Below are 11,200 nucleotides of genomic sequence, written 5' to 3'. Positions count from 1 at the left end.
CCACATGCACCCCCACACAGTCCCTGGTTGTACATGCACAAACAATCCCCCCCCCCCCCCACAGTCTCTCTCTCTCTCTCACATACACACATACATGGAGTCTCTCTCTCAAACACAGTCTTGTACACTAACAGTATCTCTCACAAACACAAACACACAGTCTCTCACTCTCACACACATATACACAGGCTCTCTGTCACACAGTCTGTCTCTCTCACACACAAGCAATATCTCTCTCACACACACACAGAATTTCTCTCTCAAACACTATCTCAGTCACACATAAACAGTATCTCCCTCACACACTCACAGTCTTTCTCTCACACGTAGTCTGTCACACAGTCTCTCTCTCACACACACACTCAGAGTCTCTCTGATGCATACAATCTGTCTCTGAGTCTCTCTCAGTCTCACACACAGAGGTAAGTATGTAGGTCTGGACAGACATTGTTGGTCCTCATTACCCCATAGAGCCCTCGATCAGAACTGACCACAGCTGAGCACTGGCTTAAAATGGGCATCTCTTCAGCACTGTCACCCTCAGCTCTTCAAACTGGGCCCTCCTAAACCAGTACTGGAGGTACTGGATCCCTCTGCAACTCAAAATCAGGTTTAATATCACCAGAATGTTATGAAATCTGTTGTTTGGTGGCAGCAGCACAATGCAATTCATAATAAAAACTAAATTACAGGAATATATATTGAGTAGTGCAAAACAACAGTACTGCGCTAGTGTCCATTTAGAAATCAGATGGCGGAGGGGATGAGGCTGTCCCTGGTGCGTTTGTGAGGGGCTTTGGTGACATGACAAACCTCCTCAAACTCCTAATGAAATGTAGCCTCTGTCATGCCGTCTCTGCTACCGGTCTCCGCCATAGTGGATCCCTCTGGATTCTGTACTGAATGGGAAGAGATCCTCCCCCTCACCTCCTTCCCCCACCTGTCTCCACCCTCACCCTCTGTACATCCCTCCTCTCACACCGACCTCCTCTGTTATCCTCCCTAAACATCCCTCCTCACTGTGCTCACACCTCTCTGCCCAACTACCTCACCTCCCCTTCCCACAGCTCCCTCTCCCACCTACCTCCTCCTTCGTCCTGCCTCTTCCCATACGTCCCTGCTCCCTCACCTCCTTCTTCCTCCAGCTCCATCACCCTACGCCATCTCCTCACTCAGTTCCCTCCTCCCTCACGTTCTCCCACTTGCCTCTTCCCACAACTCCCTTCTTTCTCACCTCCTTCCTCATCCTACTCCCTCCCTCACCCTTATCACCCTTCTTTTTCCCACACCTCCCTGCTCCCTCACCTTTCTCTTCCCCCAACTCCCTCCTCCCTCATCCTCACACCTCCTTTCTCCCTCACCTCCATTTACCCCAGTTCCTCACCCTCCTCCCTTGCCCTCAATCACCTGCCTCCTCACACCTCCCTTCTCCCTCAGATCCTTTTTACCCCAGTTCCCTCCTACCCTCACTTCCCTTCTCCCTCACCCACGCAACACTACTGTTCACACATCTCCCTCCTCCCCAAACCACCTCCCCCAGCTCCCTCCACCCCCAACTGCACTCTCTCCCTGCTTCCATATACTTCCTGCTTTCTCTTCCTCCCTCCCACATTCCCCACCCTCGAACGCCGCAGGAAGGTGCCTTCCACCTCTCCGCGCCACCTCTGTACTCCTCCTCCACTACATGATCTCAAGGGAGGTTCCCTCCACTCCTGCCTCATCACTGTGCTCCCAGGATGAGGTCTCCCTCCTCCTCTTCCATCCTTTCTCAGCCTCCATCATCATCTTGATCTATCCCTTCTCCTCCTCCTACCCTCACTCACTCCCTCTCCTCACCTCATGACGCTGGATGGACTGAACGTGGAGATCAGTGCTGAAGGAACGGTGTGCAGAAGATGGAAAGAGCACAGGGATGATGTGTGTTGACGTTGCCGGGACTCCGGGGCTTGGGTTATAGAGAGGATGGGTAAATTGTGACCTGTCAGAGATGTATAAAACCCCAAGGGTGAATGCACACAGTTCCTTTCCCCAGGGCTGGGGATCAAAGACTGGAGGACACAGGTTTAAGGTGAGAGGGGAGTGATTCAGAAGGGCAAATTCTTCACTCAGAAGGATGTGAGTATCTGGAATGGGCTAGGCTGTCAGAGGAAGGCAGTGAGGTGGAATTTAATAGACACAGACAGGTACGTGGACAGGAAAGCTTTAGAAGGATATGGGCCAAATGTGGGCAGATACCCATGATGGATGGCAAGGAGTGGATGGGCCAAAAGGCTACATGACCTTCTCCTTTGCAGGGTCCATGAAGATCGTAGTGACAGCTTGTGGGGAGAGTAAGGCTGTCATGTCCCCTGTGGAAAACTGCCCCATAACCGGGGGGCAAAAGAGGGGAAGGGGGATGCCAGAGGGGTAAGGACAGCAGAAGAGAGGGCAATGGAGGTACAGAGGGAGGAGGCTGTGGGAAAGGACAAGGGGAACGGGACAAGGGATATGGGAAGGAACAAGGCGAATGGGAAGGAAGTCTGTGGATTCGGGGAGTGGGAGGAGGGTAATGGAGGAGGAGGGGAGGAAGGAAAGTAGGAGAGGGCATACAGGAATGCCCTCTAACAACACTGACCCTGCCTGTTGAGTAGCATCTGCAGTGGGAGCAGGGTCAGCTAACTCCAGGCGAGCAGTGTAGGGTGAGGGTGAGAGGGTGAAACAGGAAGGGAGAGGGAGGGAGCAGGGAGAGGAAGAGAGTAAAGGATGGGGAGGGAGAGGAGGGAATGTGACAAGAAAGGAGAGAAGGAGATGGACAGAGAGAGGGGAGGAAGTGCGGCGAGTGGGCAGGAGGGGGAGACAGAGGGTGAGGGAGATAGAGAGAGTGAAGGAGAGAGAGAGGGGCTGAGGGAGAGAGGTAGGGCGGACAGGGGGAAGGAGAGAATTAGAGGGAGGGGGTGGGGAGTGAGGGTTCACAGGAGGGGTAGGAAAGGTGAGAGAGAAAGAGGGATGGAGAGGGTGAAGAGGGATAGAGGGAGGAAGAGAGAGAGGGGAGAATGGAAATACAGAGAGGGAGAGCGAAGGAGAAAGTGGGAGGGAGGAAGAGTGAAGGGGGGAGAGGCAGAGGGAGAAAGGGAGTGAGTGAGGACCAGGAGAGAGAGATGGAGGGAGATGGTAGGAGAGATAGGGAGAGGGAAGAAGAGAGATGATGAAGAAGAGACAAGGGGAGGGAGAGATAGATAGATAGATAGATAGATAGATAGATAGATACTTTATTCATCCCCATGGGGAAATTCAACTTTTTTTCCAATGTCCCATACACTTGTTGTAGCAAAACTAATTACATACAATAATTAACTCAGTAAAAAATATGATATGCATCTAAATCACTATCTCAAAAAGCATTAATAATAGCTTTTAAAAGGTTCTTAAGTCCTGGCGGTTGAATTGTAAAGCCTAATGGCATTGGGGAGTATTGACCTCTTCATCCTGTCTGAGGAGCATTGCATCGATAGTAACCTGTCACTGAAACTGCTTCTCTGTCTCTGGATGGTGCTATGTAGAGGATGTTCAGAGTTTTCCATAATTGACCGTAGCCTACTCAGCGCCCTTCGCTCAGCTACCGATGTTAAACTCTCCAGTACTTTGCCCACGACAGAGCCCGCCTTCCTTACCAGCTTATTAAGACGTGAGGCGTCCCTCTTCTTAATGCTTCCTCCCCAACACGCCACCACAAAGAAGAGGGCGCTCTCCACAACTGACCTATAGAACATCTTCAGCATCTCACTACAGCTATTGAATGACGCCAACCTTCTAAGGAAGTACAGTCGACTCTGTGCCTTCCTGCACAAGGCATCTGTGTTGGCAGTCCAGTCTAGCTTCTCGTCTAACTGTACTCCCAGATATTTGTAGGTCTTAACCTGCTCCACACATTCTCCATTAATGATCACTGGCTCCATATGAGGCCTAGATCTCCTAAAGTCCACCACCATCTCCTTGGTCTTGGTGATATTGAGACGCAGGTAGTTTGAGTTGCACCATATCACAAAGTCCTGTATCAGTTTCCTATACTCCTCCTCCTGTCCATTCCTGACACACCCCACTATGGCCGTGTCATCAGCGAACTTCTGCACATGGCAGGACTCTGAGTTATATTGGAAGTCTGATGTGTACAGGGTGAACAGGACCGGAGAGAGTACGGTTCCCTGCGGCGCTCCTGTGCTGCTGACCACCGTGTCAGACCTACAGTCTCCCAACCGCACATACTGAGGTCTATCTGTCAAGTAGTCCACTATCCAATCCACCATGTGAGAGTCTACTCCCATCTCCGTTAGTTTGTGCCTTAAGATCTTGGGCTGGATGGTGTTAAAGGCACTAGAGAGAGTGAGGAAGAGGAAGGGAGATGGAGAGGGAGAGAGGGGGAAGACAGATGGGGAGGGGAGGGAGAGAGAAAGGGACAAGAAAGAGAGGGGGAAGGGTTTGAGGAAAAGAGAAGTAGAGCAAAGGACAGGAGGAGGAGGTGAGAGTGGGAGGGAGGGAGGCAGAGGCAGAATGATGGACTGTCAGGAAGAGACAAGGAGAGAGAGGGGAAGCGAGAAGAAGGGAGGGATTGGGAGAAAGAAGGGGGAAGAGAGAAGGAGAAAGGAGAAGAGCAGGTGAGTGAGGGAGAGGGGAGGAGAGAGGGAAAGGAGAGGGAGGAGGGAGGGGGATAGAGGGATGAAGAAAAAAAAGAATGAGAGAGAGAAAAAAGAGGAAGGTGAAGGGAGGGGGGGATGGAGCGAGAGGGAGAGAGAGGGGTGGAGAGAGGTGGAGAAGGAGGGAGAGGGGTTGGAGGGAGAGTGAGAGGGGTGGAGAAGGAAGGTGGAGATGTTGGAGAAGAAGGGGAGTGAGGGTAAAGAAGTTGGAGGGAGAGAGAAAGTGGTGACAGGAAGCGGCAAAGAGAGGGCGAGGGAGAGATGGGAGAAGGAGAGGGACAGAGAGAGGGAGGAAGGGTGAGAGGGTGAGGAAGAGGAAAGGAGGTGGAGGGAGAAAAGAGAGAGGAGATGGGGGTAGGACAGGAAGAGAGAGAGTGGGAAAGAGAGACTGAGAGGGAGAGGAATGAGGGAGCGAGTGGGTGAGGGAAAGTGTGAGGGAGTGGGAGAGGGAGAGAGAGAGACCGAAGAAGATGGAACATGAGAGAGTGATGGAGGGAGAGGAATGAGGGGGAGAGTGGGTGAGAGGGACTGAGGAAGATGGAACATGAGGGAGTGATGGAGGGAGAGAGGGGAGAGTGAGGGGAAGAAATAATGGGGAGTGAGGGAGTGTGTTAGGGAATGGGAGGAGGAGCGGGTGGTGAGGGAAGGAGAGAGAAGAGGGAGGGGGAGAGGCAGGGAAAGAGAAGGAGAGGGAGAGAGAGTTGGGGAGAGGGACAGAGATTGGGAGAAAGACTAGGAGAGGAAGAGAAGGTGATGAAGAGGGAAGGAGAGAGAAGGAGATGGAGGGAGAGGGAGATAGAGAGAAGGGGAGGGTTAATGAGAGTGAGTAGCGGTGAGGAAGAGGGGAAAGAAGAAGGAGAGAGCAGGAGAGACAAAGAATGAGAGGCTGAGGAAGAGGAAGGGTGAGGGAGAGAGATGAAGAGAAGGAGGGTGATGGAGAGAGCCAGGGAGAGGGGTGGAAGGAGGAGAAGGGAGGGTGATTGGGATAGGCTAGGGAGGGAGAGGGAGGGTGTGAGATGGGCAAGAGAGAGAGGAAGAGGGAGGGTGAGAGGGAGAGTAAGAAGTACAGAGAGACAGAGAGACGGGGAAGAGAGAGGGGGACAGAGAGAGAGAGGAGAGAAAGGTTGAGGAAGTAGGAAGGAGAAGGTGAGAATGAGAGAGAGGGAGAGGAAGAGGGAGGGAGGGGAGAGAGAGGGAGAAGGAGGAAGAGAGGGAGGGGGAAGGGGATGAAGGAGGAGAGGAAGAGAGGGCAGGGACAGGGAGAGAGTGAGGGAGGGAGAGAGGAAAGGAAGCGGACATGGAGGGAGGTGGGGTGGGTGAAAAGGGGTGTGAGAGAGAGGGAGAGAGAAAGAGGGGTGAGAGAGAGGGAGGAAGGGGAGAGAGGGAGGAAGTGGAGAGAGGGAGGAAGGGGGATGGCATGGAAGAGGAAGAGGGAGAGTGGGATGGAGAGGGTGGGAGACAGAGGGAGATGGAGGGAGGGGGTGGAAGAGGGAGGGAAATAGAAAGACAAGGGCAGGGACAGAGAACAAGTGGAGAGAGTGGGGGGAAAGGGAGAGGAAGAGATGGAGAGGGAGAGTGAGAAAGAGGCTGGGAAATGGAGGGAGAGTGAGCGAGAAGGAAAGGGAGAAGTAGAGGGGGTTGGGGAGGGAGGAGGTTGGTGAGAGGGTGAGCATAAGAGGGAGGGGGAGGGAGAGGGAAGGAAGCAGTTGGTGGAAGAGGGAGAGTGGAAGAGGGAGAGGGAAAGATGGAGAAAGGGGGTGTGAGGGAGAAAGGGGATGGGAGTGGGAGAGATGGGGAGAGGGAGAGAGGGAAGGAGAGGGAGGAGGAGAGGGGAGGGAGGGGAGAGAGAGAAGGGGAGGGAGGAGGAGAGGGGAGGGGGAGAGAGGGGTGGGAGGAGGAGAGGGAAGGGGAGGGAGGAGGAGAGAGAGAAGGAGATGAAGAGAGAGAGATATGGTGAGGAAGAGGGAGAAAGAGGGGAGAGGGAGGGACAGAGAGGCAGCAAGTGGGAGAAGCAGGAGGGAGAGGAAAAGGGAGGGAGATAGAGGGTGAAGAAGAGGGAGATAGAGGAAGGAGAGAGAAAAAGTGAGAAAGGGGAGTGTGCAAGGGGTAGGGAGAAGGAGAGAGGAGGAATGAAGAGGGAGAAAGTGGGAGAGGGAAAGGGGGCGAGACAGTGAGAGAGAATGAGAGGGTGAGCAGAGAGAGAGAAAAGAGGGAGATGGAGAGAGAGGGAGAGGGAGTAGGAAGGATGAGGGATAGGGGAGGGAGGGTGTGGGAGAATGGGGGAGAGGGAAGGAGGGAAAGGGAGAGAGCTAGAGAGGGAGTGGGACAAAGGGAGAGTGAGTGGAGGGTGGAGTGGGTGAGAGCTGGAGAGAGTGGGGGAGAGGGAGAGGGAGAGTGATAGAAAGGGAGGGAGAGAGAGGTTGAAGGAAGGGAAAAGAGAGGGTGAGGGAAAGGGGGAGGAAGATGATGAGAGAGAGGATGCAGTAGTTTGGAGGTTAAGAGGGAAATGTTGAAGGAGAGAAAGGGTGAGAGCAAGGGTGGTGGGAGAGAGAAGGAGGGAGAGAGAGAGTGTGTGAGGGAGGAAATGAAAGGGGAAGAGCGAGAGGAGGAGGAGAGACGGTGAAAAGGAGAGAGAGGGAAGAGAGTGAAAGACAGGGAGAGAGGAGGGGGAGAAAGAGGGAGAGAGAGAGCAGGAGGGAGTGAGTAAGGGTGAAGGAGAGCAGGTGAAGGAAAGGGTGAGGGAGCGTGATTTTAGTCTGAGAGACTGAGGCAGGTTTTGCACAGCAACAGAGAGTCAGATTGTCATAGACAGTCTGATATACTGAGTGTCAGATAACAGCCACGTACAGTCAGATGTACAGCAATTCAGATATACAACGAGTTAGATATAAAGAGTCAGGTATACTGTCAGATGTAGAGAATCAGATACAGTCAGATATCCAGTCTGATATCTAGACACAGACAGTCCGATAACATCGGATATCAGAGACAGATACGGTCAGAAACACGGGGTCAGATACGGCCTGACATACAGTCAGATATACAGAGAATCAGATACAGACCAAGTGAGACATACTATCTCAGATATACTGTCAGATGTAGAGAATCATACATCTCTCCACCTGCACTGAGACAGGTTAAATGGGACAAGTGGGGGGGGGGGGTGCTGACTGGAAAAGGGGGCGAGGGTGAATCTTGCTAAGAAAAAGTTAAGCCAAATACAAAGTTATACACTCAACACAGTGTTAATGGCAACGTGATCCGAATTAAAATGGCAGATGGCGTTCTCCTTCCTAAAGCTGACGAATTTTTAATATACTAGGCTTAATGGCAGGCCGTTTGTAAGTACAAGTTGTTCATAAGTCGGACGTTCATAACTCGGGGACACCCTATATACAGCATTCAGATATAGAATGAGGTAGAGTCACACACAGTACAAATTGTTGGATATACAGAGAGTTAAATATACAGTCAGATATAATATGATGTAACAACCAGTAATAGTGGAAACACTCAGTAGGTCAGGCAGCTTGTGTGGAGAGAGAATCGCTGTTTCCAGTCCCTTCATCAGAACAGGAATTATAAAGATATACTTTTTTTTATTCCCGGTGTCAGCATGGTCAGATTGGGAACAAAGATGTGTCCGAAGGTGTAGAAGGCAAATAATCACACATCAGAGACACATTCAGACGGGGAGACAATCAGACATCAAATACACAGTCATACTTCAGAGACACAGTCAGACAGACATCAGTCACACAGTTGAACCAGCTTTTCAGACACGGCAGACAGTTGGAGACGATTACATTACAAAGTACAGCTGGCACAGTCTTGGCTCAAGGATGGGGGTGGGGGTGGTAGGTGGAGGCAGACAGAAAGGGGCAGGATCTTGACACCTGGTTAGTTTTGGGGAGCTTGTTTACAACAGTCTGCATCAGGATCCAAGAAGTGAGTTGCTTCTCTGCCACTACCCCCCAGCTTCCTCCCCCCAATCCGCCTCCCAGACTTTTGAACAATAAATCTGGTGCTGTGAGCTCTCCTTCATTCACAAATAACATTCAACAATGGAAAATCAAAGGACGGGTGTGGTGCCTCAACGTTCCTGTCCTGCCAAGTCACACGGAATCAGCCAGCCTGTTTTCGATGCTAATACTAAACTGTTTACTTTGGACAACCTGATCACTCGACCTGAATAAACTAACAGCTCATCCCAAACGTTGCCTGTGTCCATAACTGAAGTCGACCTCATTCACACTTGCTCTGCGGCCCCGTCACCAGCCTAACCCCCTCACCCTGTGAGATGGGCAGAACTGGATGGGCGGCAGCGAAACAAATTCGAACAAATGCCTGAATGCGTGGTTAATCCCTTCAATGGCCAGAATGAATTTTCAGCCCAGACCGGGTGTACCGTGAGTCTTAGATCAGGTGGAGTACGTTCAATAGACATGCAGTACCTGTGACCCCAGCACCGCGCAGAAACAGATGGGCACAAGGGACCGGAGAGGGAAGGTTACCTGTTTACTTGCTTGTGTTTGGGGGTGGATGGGGAAGGGCAGTTCGGGAAACTTTGCCTTCAAAGTCAAGCGAATGTGGGTGGTGGTGGTGGTGGTGATTGTGGTGGTGGTGGTGGTGGTGGTGGTGGTGGTGTGTGTGTGTGTGTGTGTGTGTGTGTGTGTGTGTGTGTGTGTGTGTGTGTGTGTGTGTGTGTGTGTGTGTGTGTGTGTGTGACTGACTGTAGGTTACTCAATGACTCTGTCTGTACCTCTGAATCATGGGAGCACTACAGTGCAGAAACAGGCCCATCTAGTGAATGCTGGCCTGGTCTGCTGCCTAGTCCTTTCCACCTGCACCCGCACCCACACCATATCTTTATGAACCCCTCCTATCCATGTACACATCCAAACCTCTTGAACGGTATTGTGGAGAGAGCTTCACTCTGACCCCAGAAGTGTGTGACCAAACAGTGTGGATGGAGTTTCTTTCTGTGTCGGACGCCAGGAGTGTGTGATGGGATGGTACAGAGGGAGCTTCACTCTGTGTCTGACCTCAGGAATGTGTGACGGGACAGTTTGAATGAAGTTTCTCTCTGTCTGCCCCAAGAATGTGTGATGGGATGGTATAGAGGGAAGCTTCATTCTGTGTCTGACCTCAGGAATGTGCGACTGGTCAGTATGGATGAAGTTTCTCTCTGTGTCTGACCCTGGTAGTGTGTGTTGAGGTACTCACTAGAGATACAGCATGGAACAGGCCCCTCTACTCAGCATCTCACCAATTTAACCCTAGCCTAATCGTAGGACAATTTACAATGACCAATTAACCTACTGATGCTGTGTGTTTGGAATGTAAGAGGAACCCAGAGCACCCAAGGGAAATCCACACCTGTCTATCCAAGTACGAATGTATCCTGTCACTTGGAATACCTTCCAAAAATTTAACTGCGATGGACTTTGGGCTCACTGGTCTATAATTTCCCAATTTATTCTTAGGGTCCTCTCTCGAACAAGAAAGTGTGTTTGCATGCACTTAATGTGATAGTGAGCGTAACTGTGGGAATGTGCATTGGGGTGCGTGATATTGTTTGTTCAGATATGCATAGCACATGAGCATTATGTACATATGTGTGTCCGTGTATATGTGTGGATATATTGTATCTGTGCAGGATATCCTTGGTTACTGAACATAGGTGAGCTTTCTTACAGGTGTAAGCACACAGTTGTACATATGTGGTACGTGTAACTTTGTGTGTGAGAGAGACAAAACTGTGAGTGTATTTGTGGATGCATGTGTGTGATGAATTCATTGTGCGAGTGTTTTTATGAATGTCCGTGTGTGATGAATTCATTGTGTGAGTATTTGTGGGTGTCCGTGTGTGATGAATTCATTGTGTGTGAGTGTTTGTGGGTGTCCGTGTGTGCTGAATTAATTGTGTGTGAGTATTTGTGGGTGTCCGTGTGTGATGAATTCATTGTGTGAGTATTTGTGGATGTCCGTGTGTGATGAATTCGTTGTGTGAGTGTTTTTGTGAATGTCTGTATGTGATGAATTCATTGTGTGTGAGTGTTTGTGGGTGTCTGTGTGATGAATTCATTGTGTGTGTGTTTGTGAGTGCAAAGAATTCACTGTGTGAGTGTGATCATTCATGTGAGTGATATTGGTGAATGAGCGTGTACGTATGTGTGACTCATAGGCATACATGTACAATGTGAATGAGCATGTGATGTACATGTAAGTGTAATGATTTGTGTACGTGTTTTACACACGTATGAATGATGTTTATAGACTGTGCTGTCTGAAGGCTGAGAGAATATGTAGTGCACTTTCTTCTCTCCCTCCCTCCCCTCCTCCTTCCCCTAACTCCCATGCTCGACAGCCCTCTCCCTAATTCACTCTTCCCCTTCCCAGCCCCTCCCTCTCTCTCAGTGCACACCCCTTTGACTTCCCTTCTCTCTCCCCCACCCTCCCTTCCTGTCCTCTTTCTCATTCCACTGCCTCTCATCATCCTACCCCTGTCCTTTCTCTGTCTCTCCACA

The sequence above is a fragment of the Hemitrygon akajei genome, chromosome 1, assembly GCF_048418815.1.
Source record: "Hemitrygon akajei chromosome 1, sHemAka1.3, whole genome shotgun sequence".
NCBI classification, from domain to species: Eukaryota; Metazoa; Chordata; class Chondrichthyes; order Myliobatiformes; family Dasyatidae; genus Hemitrygon; species Hemitrygon akajei.
This window is presented reverse-complemented; position numbering follows the sequence as displayed.